Source organism: Vicugna pacos, chromosome X, assembly GCF_048564905.1.
Source record: "Vicugna pacos chromosome X, VicPac4, whole genome shotgun sequence".
NCBI classification, from domain to species: Eukaryota; Metazoa; Chordata; class Mammalia; order Artiodactyla; family Camelidae; genus Vicugna; species Vicugna pacos.
In genome coordinates this window covers 81,907,842-81,919,677 of record NC_133023.1, presented here as the reverse complement: position 1 = coordinate 81,919,677, position 11,836 = coordinate 81,907,842, and the positions used below count along the sequence as shown (strand labels likewise).

Sequence of the window (11,836 nt, the reverse complement as noted above, 5' to 3'; positions counted from 1 at the left end):
GTCTGCTATACATACTTTTTGTTAGTAAAATGTATAATCATGTACATACGCGCATGCATTTTTCTAGGTAGCTGGTTATTAAACATTTATATGTCAATAAGCCATAATAAAACAGATCAGCAAAGTAAAAAAAAATCCATCTACATTTGTTAAATTACTGCTCTTTGAGAATGTGAAATGACTTTAAAGCGTAGACAAGACAATATGGTCAAGAGTCAGAATATAGATATAAGATATATATTGGAGAGGTATCCAATAAAGTAAGGGGCACGGCTAGGGTCAGGTTCATAAAACACCAACTTTACATACTTGGATCAATAAAGCAGACTCCTACCAGACCATGATTAAAAACTCAAGCAGTTCATTTCATTTGTCATTCAGTTAAGGCTCTATAATAAAAGTAATAAATACTTAATGTGGCACAGACACTGCTAAATATTTTAAGAATCCTTATGCAATATAGGTGGTATTATTACTGCCGCCATTACATAAGCAGAGGAAAGTGAGGCTCACAGAGATTTATTAACTTGCACAAATTTACGGGGCTAGCATGTGAACAGAGTGCTGCCTGACACCAGTTGTAAAATTGCTGGTGCCCCTAACCACTATACACCACTGCCTCTCTTTAATCTTTTTCCAGCTTTGAGGTATAATTAACAAAAGTTGAATATATTTAAAGTGCACAAGTTGATGTTTTAATTGTGAAATGATCACAGTCAAGCTAATTAACACATCTGCAACTTCATAGTCACCATTTTCTTCTCTTAATTTGTGGCAAGAGCACAGATCTACTCTCAGCAAATTTCAAGTATAAAATACAGTCTTGTTAACTGGTCACACACTGCTGTATGCTAGATCTCCAGAACTTATCTTGTATAACTGAAACTTTGTAACCCTGGACCAATATCTCTCCATTTCCTTCTTCACCCAACCCCAGGTGACCAACATTCTACTCTTTGTTTAGGAGTTTTAAGTAAGATTGTGTTTCGTGTGTATCTATCTCACATTTTCTTTATCCATTCATCCATAAGTGGACACTTAAGGTTGTTTCCATATCCTGGCTCCTGTGAATAGTGCTGCAATGAACATAAGAGTGCAAATCTCTTTGACATACTGACTTCATTTCGTTTGGACATATACTCAGTAGTAGAATTGCTAGATCGTACTGTAGTTGTTTTTAATTTTTTGAGGAATCTCTATTCTGTTTTCTATAATGGCTGTACCAATTTATAGCCCCACCAAGAGTGTATGAAAGTACCGTTTTCTCCATATCCTTGCCAACACTTGTCATCTTTTGGCTTTTTGATAAAAGATGTACTCACAGGTGTGAGGTGATATCACATGGCAGTTTTGATTTGCATTTCCCTGGTTAGTGATGCTGAGCATCTTTTCATTTACCTCTTGGCCATTTGTAAGTCTGCTTTGGAGAAATGTCCATGCAGGTCATTTGTCCATTTTAAAAATCAGGTTATTTGGATTTTTGCTGCTGAGTTGTATAAGTTCCTTATATATTTTGGATAGTAATCCCTTATCTGATTGATATATGGTATACAGACATTTTCTCCCATTCTCTAAGTTGCCTTTTCACTACGTTGATTGTTTCTTTTGCTGAGCAAAAGCTTTTAGTTAGATGCAAGCCCATTTTACTTTGCTGCTTTAGTAATTGTTAGTCCTTGAATTTTGACAATTTTATCACATTGCATCTGAGTGTACTCTTCTCTGGACTGACCCTCTTTGTAATTCTTAGAGCTTCATGTTACTTGATGTCCATTTCCCTCCCAAGTCTTGGGAAGTTTTTAGTCATTATTTCTTTAAATAAGTTTTCTGTCTTTTTCTCTCTCCTCTGCTGGGACTACCATAATTCATGTTTTTTTTTTTTCTTTCTTTTGATAGTGTCCCATAAATCTTGTCAGTACTTTTTCTCTTTTTCATGATTTTTCCTTTTTGTTCTTCTGACTGACTGTATAATTTCAAATGACTTCTCTTTAAAGCTTAGTAATTTAAGATTTACTTCTGTAAAAGTGCTGACAAATATTAAATTGTTATACTTGCATTTTGACAATCATAAGTATAAAACACAAAACATTCAGTGTTAAACATTGATCTCCCATGGTTGCCTTGGATTTAGATATTGGTAGTTTGTATTTCATAGAAAGGAACTTTCAAAGGTCTGTCAATGTCTTCATGAAATCTAAAAAGACTGGTATTTAAAGTAGTTTTTTTCCTCAATATTCTACAACATGCCAGTTTGGATTAACTTTCAGGTTTTCGGGGAATGAGAGATAAAACATATTCTTGGGTACTCTGTTTAACACATTTAGGATGCTTGTTTACAGTTACAATAGAAACACCTTCAACTTTGACAGAAAATACCCTAAGCAAACATGAAAGGTATTTTGGGACACATTACTTCTAAGTAAAAATGATACATCATGTTGATCAGCTTTTAAGCCAAATTCTTAAAAGCATTAAAAATTGTATTTTATAACTGCCAAACTCTTCCAACTCCTAGGAAATAAGAAGTTTTCAAATTAAAGTATCTTTGTTGCTTAGCAAATGTTTTACTTTAAATCTCAAAGTCACTTTAAATGGTTGACATGTAATTTAATACCTAAGAAGACTCTAGCTAAATTATTGGATGGTATTTATAGGGTAATACTTCTCTGGGTAGACATGTTTCACACAATAGCTTTTAATTAATGCTAAAAAAATGATAATTTTAATACAATTAACGATAAACTTAATCCATTAGTCAGTCAGCCTATTTAGTAATTTAGATGGCATAAAGTCCAATAAAGGTAACAGTTTGATAATTGCTCAAAGTGCAGTTCTGCCCATTAGTAATACTAAGCTAAGAACTTGATAGATAGTCCAAGTAGGCGGATTACATATTTGCATATGATTTAATCAACAAAGCAATAGGTATACAATGTCAAGATTTTTTTTCTTTATTATTTTAATAGAAGCTCAGAGGGGAAAAGTACAAAATGGCACTTAAAACCAATACCCATACTCATCTAATTATGGTTATCACTAAGAATAGTGTTAACTTGTATAATTTGCTTTTCTTTAGAACATAAATCAAAGCCATTAACTTGAACTTGAGGTATATACACACTACATACACAACCTTACACAATATACTTTTTCTAAGGAATATCATTTTAAAATATCAGAAACTGAATATCTGTGCCGATGGATGAGGGCAACATTGAACTAGGGAGGGTTATACTGATAACATAATGTCGTGAGAGGACTGATGATGAGAAAAAGATCAATCAGCTTTAGGACCTTGCTTTGGAAGGAGCTGATGAGAAAGCAGATTGGAAGGTGAGAGTTCATGTTTATTTTCAAATAGGTGGTCTTTATTATATCTATATCTAAACCATTAATTTTTACATCTTTCAGGTAAAGTCAAACACTTCATTTACACAGTCTATGAGAAGAGGTCAGTAGAGATCATCTGATCTTCAATTGTGAAATCACCCAGTCAGGTCCTTAGCATAGTCTCTCGCCAGTAAGAGTGCAACATGCCTGCTTATGTCACTGGTGATCTCTAATAAAAGTTAATTCCCCAAACTGGCAGATTTCTTCTACAGTCATACATCTTATTAGCAAAAATTAGCACTCCAGCTTTCCATGTGCTAACACATTACAGGGTTCTCTAATTACAGAAATTCTTGGTCTGTACTGTCCACAACAACTATTAGCAACTCTGTGTTAGAATAGTAAATGTTCCCAGAAGAATGAAAGGATGCTTGACCACCAGTATCCCACATTAGGAAACATGTATTATTAATCACTATCTCTTCTACATTACTCCCTATTGTAGGGGGTAGGGGATGTATGTACAATTTCAGTAACAGAAAATTGGTAAAAGACGGTACCGTTTTCCCTGCATCATCTGCCCCAATAACTTTGTGCTCCTGGTGACAGTCTCTATATCCTGTTGAAGAGAATTCCCATTCTTGGGCAGCTGACCCCTCTCTGCAGCCAACTGGGTGACCTGGACACCCCCATTTCAGGCTGAAGGGGAGGAGAAAGATGTGCTGGGGCACTCTTCTGGATTGCCAACATGGCCACCATGTTGTCTGCAATGAGCCTCATGGACCACCATCCTCCTCTAGCTCAAGTGACTTGTCTTAAAATTCATTAAGTCTGCTGCTGAAGCCTTCTATTTAATTTTTAATTTCTATTGTATTCTTCAGGCCCATAATTTGTTTGGTTCTTTTTTGATTTCTATCTCATTGTTAAAATTCTTGCTTCATTCATTCATTGTTTTCTTGATATCATTATCTTTTGTCCTCTTGTAGCTCACTGACAATTTGACAATCCCTATAAAAATTTATAACACATGTATCATTTGACTCCAAAGGAATTTGTCATACTAAAACTTCATAAGCAGGCAAAGATACAGATAGAATTTTCAGTAGCATTGTTTAGTAAGGAAAAGTTGGTGACAATATAAGTGTTCATCAGTATCAGATGTGTTAGATTAAGCACAGTTCAGTTACACTATACAGCTATTAAATAGAATGCCACACAGCTAGTAAAGTGGGTTATAACATAATAGCTATATACACTGCCATAAAAAGTTACTTCAGATATTACTAAGCAAATAAAATAATTTATAATACAAAATGCATATTATGATGCCAGGTGGCCACATAAATAAGATACATGAGACCCAATGGGTTGGTTAGACAGTTGGTTAGACATAGCTGTTTGTGAATGCATAGAACCATCCTGAAAGCATATACATATGCTAAAGTGAGGACTTCTGAAAAGGGGGTGGACTACAAAATGGGCCTATATTTGTTTAAAGAAAATACTAACCTCAGCATTATATTTTTGCCACTTCCAGAATCAAAGGAGTTGAGTCAGTTGTTAATAATTTTAATGGGGTTGGTACATAAGCTAAGGATGAGGCCATCCCTGAGTTACTCTATCTGCAGAGCCAGATTAAGACACAAAGCCAAATTCCGAGCAAACTCTTAATTTGATGACCCATGCACACCCAATGTTCATAGCAGCCCTATTTACAATAGCCAAGACATGGGAACAACCTAAATGTCCATTGACAGATGAATAAAGAAGATGTGGGGGGGGGTGTATATATATAGTGTATACACACACACACACAAAATGGAACACTATTCAGCCATAAAAGAGAATAAAATAATACCACTTGCAGCAACATGGATGAACCTAGAGAACATTATAGTAAGTGAAGTAAGTCAGACAGAGGACAAATATATGATGTCACTTATATGTGGAATCTAAAAAAAGGTGCAAATTTCATTTACAAACCAGAAATAGACTCATGGACAGAGAAAACTAACTGGTTACTGGGGGTGAGGGGCGGGGTGGGGTAAGCGGGGAGGGATAGATTAGGAGTTTGGGATTAATAGATACACACCACTGTATAAAATAGATCAGCAACAAGGACCTACTGTATAGGTATATTCAGTTTCTTGTAATGAGCTATAATGGAAAAGAATCTGAAAATATACATATGTGTATGCATATGTATAGCTGAACCACTTTGCTATACACCTGAAACTAACATTGTAAATTGACTATACTTCAATAAAAAATAAGAATTTAAAAAAAGACACAAAGCCAGGTTAGTTAAATACATATATAACAGGGCCCAGAATGTTCTTGACATTCCCAGACCAGATACCAGTGACAAGAGCTCTTTTTGAACACTGGAACAGAAACGTAGACGATACAACAAATTATAAGGCCAGTAAATCTTCCCCTTTCCATGATGGACTGGCAATTATTTGCCACAGAGTCATGTACAAAGGTGAGGAAAACTCATATATAGCTCCTGAAACTCACAGAACTGTATATTAATGTTCAAACTCTGCCAGCTTCCAACTTTACCACTGTTAGTGTGCAAAACGGAGAGCAAGTATAAATGTTTCTGACACGTTTTGACCATTTTTTCAATGCATATAATCAGGCCAAGAAATAGCATCCTAGAAGAGCTTCAAGAATCCTGGGGGCTACTCAGCTGACATCCAGAAAGTCATTTCTGGTTGTGATTTCTCTTGTTCTAACCTACAGTCTCATAGTACTGTTAAAACGTAACCCCATCTTAATTCTGATTTCATGGTCTTTTAATTAAATCCAGCTCAAAGAAAGGACTCAGTTCCCCAACCATATGCATCACATCTGGGGCAATGGAAGTAACTACGCTCTTGATTTAATGCAGTCTGTCTTTTTCCTGAACATTTTCAGTGGGAAGCATAGGTGGAAACCTGATAGAAGAGGAGGAAAAGGTGGGTATCCAGGGTAGTTATACTACATATTGAAAGCAGAATGACTTTAAAGAAGGCATAGTTGTGCAAATTACACTTAAGCAGGGAGAAGAAAAATCCTCTAAGAGGCTTCTAAATCATTCACGTTTCCAAAACTGATCCATAGCTAATAATTTGGGTTTGGCAAAATGGATGAATGGGTATCTCTTGCTTTACTCCATTTCAGTTAAGATAAGCAATCCGTCCCTAAAATGGCCCCAAAGGTCCCCACCTTCTGAGATTAATGCCCTAGTGTAACTCCTCCTCGAATGTGGAATAGAACTAGTGACTTGCTTCAAACCACATATGGCATAAGTGATGTAATACAAAGTCACTTCTCCTGGGCATATATTTGGAGGGAACTCAAATTCAAAAAGACACATGCACCCCATTGTTCATAGAAGCACTATATACAATAGCCAAGACATGGAAACAACCTAAATGTCCATCAACAGATGACTGGATAAAGATACACATACATAAAATTATAATTCCATTTTTATGTATATAAAATTCCATTATAAATTTATATACATAGTGGACTACTACTCAGCCATCAAAAAACAAAATAATGCCATTTGTAGTAATGTGGATGGATCTGGAGATCATAATTCTAAGTGAAGTAAGCCAGAAAGAGAAAGAAAAATACCATATGATATCACTCATATGTGGAATTTGAAAATAAAAAAATAAAAAAGACACTAATGAACTTATCTACAAAACACACACAGACTCAGAGACATAGAAAGCAAACCTATGGGGGTGGGAAGGGATCAATTAGGGATTTGAGATTTGCAAATACTAACTACTATATATAGAATAGATTAAAGAAAACAAATTTCTTCTGTAGAGCACAGGGAAGTATATTCAATATCTTGTAGTAACCTATAATGAAAAAGACTATGAAAACAAATACATGTATATGTATGACTTAACTACAATGTGTCAATTTCTGGTCCACAGCATAATAAACTGACTATATTTCAATTAAAATAATTTTTTTTAAGTATCAGTTCATGGAAAAAAAAAAAAGTCACCTCTCAAGCTTAGTTAACCAAAAGACTCTGGCTTCCATTTTACTTGCCATCTCTCACCCTGTCCCATTCATATTCTCTCTCTTGGCCATTGCTCTGGAGGAAGCCAACCATCATATTCTGAGTAATTCTTTGCCCAGGTAGTCAGGAACCGGTATCACTAACCATAGCCAGAGAGAAACTTCGGCCAGCTCAACACTGAGCCAGTGAGCTGGGAAGTGAATGTTTTATTAAAGTCTGCCAAACGCCGCGGGTGAGCTTGAAGGCAAGACCTCCCTGTTTTAAGCTCTGTTAGAGATCTTCCAGCAGAGTCTCCTCCAGACTCCTGACCCACAGAACCTGGCAGATAATAAATGTTTGCTCTTTTAAAACACTAAGTTTGGGGGGAATTTGGCTATGTAGCAATAAATATTTTTTTCTGAAAAGTTATGTCTAGGTTTTATAAAGCATTCCATTTTACACGTATGAGAGTAATAAGCTCTATTTAAAAATATTCAGAGGTGTTATATTCTTCTGAAAATAAAGGGTAATTTAGTAAAATGTAATCACCTCCAGTTTTTAGTTTTGTTCAATTTAATTTTCTTATGTATATATATAATTTATATATATAAATATCCTTTATATAAATGTCCTTATATAGATCCCCTTAAGGGTGCATACTATAACCTGAAATAGGGTAGCTAGGTCATAAATGAAAATATGCAAATATGTAAACTCTGCTGGGTTATTAACGTATGTCAGGCACTCTTCAAAGGGCTTTTCTTTTTACATGTATTACAGTATTTAATCGTCACCCCAAAAAAGCAAATTAAGTTTTTTTTTTTTTTTTACTCCCATTTAACACATGAAGAAACAGGCGTGGAAGGCAGTAGAGGTGAACCTACGTGCCCAAAGTCACACAGCAAGAATATTCAAACTCAGGCACTTGGAATCCAGAATGTACTGTCTCAACCACGCCAGAACACTAGCACTAAGAACCCACGTTCAACTCTGGGACTGCATTCTTTGTATGGAGTGTTATGTTTTCTTTGATCACAGAACAAAAATTTCAGATGACAGATGTAAATGTTAACAAGGACAAACACTAACTTGTAACGAATGAGAGACTCCCTGGGAGATGTGTAATTTGAGTAGTTAAGAATGAGGACTCTAGAGTAAAAGAGCAGAAGTTCTAATCCCACTCCACCAATAGTTAATTTGTGTAACTTGGGTTTAGGGACATATCCTCCCTTACACTTGCTTCATCAAATGTAAACTGGTGACCATATCATAAAGCTGTGATGAGCATTAAATGAGATAATATGTGGAAGGGTTTGGAATAGTACCTAGATGCAGTAAGCACTTAATGAATCTTAACTATTATAATGATAATTAATACCTGACAGAGGAGAACAGAATTTAATGGAGTTTTAGGCTCTATACTTCCCAGAGGAAAACAGCTATCCAAGTAAGTGGACAAAGTAGGCTGGAGGGGAGAGCCAGTGAAAGTAGCACGTAATGCTCTTCTACAATGCCAAATCCTCTTAGGTGCTTGGTGTACATAATTTTCTTTAACCTTCACAGCAGGCTAAGTAAATAGCAACCCTGCTTTACAAATGAGGACGCTTTCATGGAGGAACTTATCCAAGGTTCAAAAGCTGCCAAGTAACAGAGGTAGCACAGCTATTAGGTATCAGTGGGTGTTCAAATCAAAGCACATCTGACTCGTTCTCTTTCACCATGAGAGACCTCTGGATTTAAAGACCAAAGGACAGGGGATGTTATTCTGAATTGTGTAGGCATGGCCTGCAATTTAGTTAAATCTAGGTGTTCCTTTCATTCCGTCTGTGCACGTGTATCCACTGCCTGCCTGGTGCAAGCTTCTGTACAAGTTACACACAGTTGCTAGGCAAAGTTACACCCAACCGAGGAGAAAAGGGGTTAAAATCCAGCCCATGATCCTCTTGCCAATCCTGGAACCTAAGGGCATAAATTTGCCACAGAAGTAGTCCTTTTTTCAGTAGTGAAATAGGGGCTAATGGAGGCCCTAAAAATAGGGTGCTGAATATAACCTGATCTCTGCAATCTACTACAAATTCAGATTGACTAGATGATGAGATAGAAAGAACCTTAATTTTTTAGAGATATTGAATGAGATCTACCTGGCCTAGGGGTAAAGAAGCAGATAGAATTAAGATATAAAATCCCATTCTCACTCATGTTTCTCTTTTTGTGTGTGTGAAGTTTTCTCTTACTAAAGATACAAAATCCCGGGGGAGGGGAAGGAGGAGGAATAAATTGGCAGTTTGGGATGGGCAGATACAAACAACTACCTACAGAATTGTACCGTGTACAACAAGGTCCTACTGTATAGCACACGGAACTATATTCAGTACCTTGTAGTGACCTGTAATGGAAAAGAATACCATCTACAGATAACTGGATAAAGAAGTTGTGGTACATTTATACAGTGGAATACTGCTCAGTCATAAAAAATAAATAAAATAATGCCATTTGCTGCAACATGGATGGACCTGGAGATCGTCATTCTACTAAGCCAGCCATAAAGGGAAAGAAAAATACCATATGATATCACTTATATGTGGCATCTAAAAAATGATGCAAATGAACTTATTTATAAAACAGAAACAGACTCATAGACATAGAAAACAAACTTAATGGTTACCGGGGGGAAAGAAGGTGGGAAGGGATAAATTGGGAATTTGAGATCTGTACATACTAATTACTATAGATAAAATAGATAAGCAACAAGTTTCTACTGTATATAGCACAGGGAACTATATTCAATTCTTTGTAACCTATAATGAAAAAGAATATGCAAACAAATACATGTATGTATATGTATGACTGAAACATTATGCTGTACACCTGAAATTGACACATTGTAAACTGAATATACTTCAATTTTTAAAAAAGTGAGGCAGAAGAGAACAGAAAAAAATTATATATATATATATATATATATATATATATAAATGTATAATTGAATCATTGTGCTGTACACCAGGAACTAATACAACATTGTATATCAACTATACTTCAATTTTTAAAAAAAGATGTAAAATCCTGAAGTGAAGGTAAGCTGCACCCAAAAGGATCTTAGGTACAGTAACTTAACTGTGACCTGGAAATGTACCTACTTATAGCCCAATATGACTCACTCTGTGAGATTAATTTCTTATACTCTTAACTATTGCTGTTGATTTAGTACTGACGAGGACATGTAACAGACAGTCATGGCATGGGGCGGGGCGAGGCTGTGTTTGTAAGGCTATTAAGAGAGGAGACTTGGGGCTCATTTCAGCCCCAGGGGTGGAAGAAGCAAAGTAATGCAGGGTGGCCTCTGCTATTTCACCACAACTTACTTCTTACTCTTTATTGAGTAATTTGGAACATTGTTTTCTTCATCTTTAATTTAAAATTCAATTTCCTAAATGAAATTATAACATAAGGCTAAGTATGACTGTAATTATATATTTTTCATCTCATGGAACATTGACACAAAACTCTAATGATGAGTGTTTCTCATGAAACAACCAAGGACTTCATTTTGTATTTTAGAGAAAGCATTTGATCAGAAGTAAGAACTTTAATTTGGGATTTTGAATGATTAATAGCAATGTCACTTCAGTTGTGAAAGATTCTTTTATTTTCTGAGAACCTTTCAAGTTATATAAGAATATCATCTTTAAACCTATTAATATTTAGGGGAGAAAATGCATTTCTTCTTTATTAGCTTTGATAGACATATAATGTCACAATTACAAGAAATTACTTCCTAATTTTTATTGCAATGCAGTAGTCACTGTTAACTCCAAGACATTTCCCAGCTGTTATTATAGCATCTTCAAAATAAGCAAAAGCCGTAGCAGTGTAAGAAGGTGGAGGCAGATTTAGATACAAAAAGAATGTAAGTGCTGGGAGTCAGAGGGGTTGGTTGGTGTGCAATGGAAACTCACACCAGCATAAGCAATGGGGAGGGTTTATTATAAAAAGGCCCTTCTTTCTCCCAGACTCTAAGGGCAGAAATACAGTCAGGCCTCAGGAGACAGTAGCAACATGAATTGGAAAGTTATCTGAAAACTATTTATCCTGTGTGTTTGTCTTTCTCTTTTCTTGTGAACACATGGCCTTTCCTTGTTGCTTCTATTTGATGTTTTCATTTTTCTTTCATAGCTTCTCTCTCCATCTGGCATAAGAGGGTTATCCCACAACTCTCCAGTCATCTTTATGTTCCTTAAGGAGACTAAAATCACGTTAGGCCAAATAGATTTGCTATTAAAGCATAATGACCAGTGAAGAATGGAGACTGTAGAGAGAAGAGAGTGATCCATGGCATCTAGTCATGCAGTGACCTACTATTGGGACAACATGCATTCCCCTATAGTTCCCCCATTCCAAAAGGATACATAAAGTCCCAACCTATACTATTTTAATAAAGTCTTTTATCCACCTATAAACAGATAATGATGTTATCAAGAGGTAGGTATTCAA

The 11,836-nt window shown here is 35.7% G+C and overlaps 1 pseudogene; it reads right to left on the bottom strand.

The window, feature by feature from the left end:
• Positions 1–3,459: 3,459 nt before the first annotated feature.
• LOC102528969 (ADP-ribosylation factor-like protein 5A pseudogene) lies at positions 3,460–3,966 on the bottom strand (annotated as a pseudogene).
• Between the last annotated feature and the right edge of the window lie 7,870 nt (positions 3,967–11,836).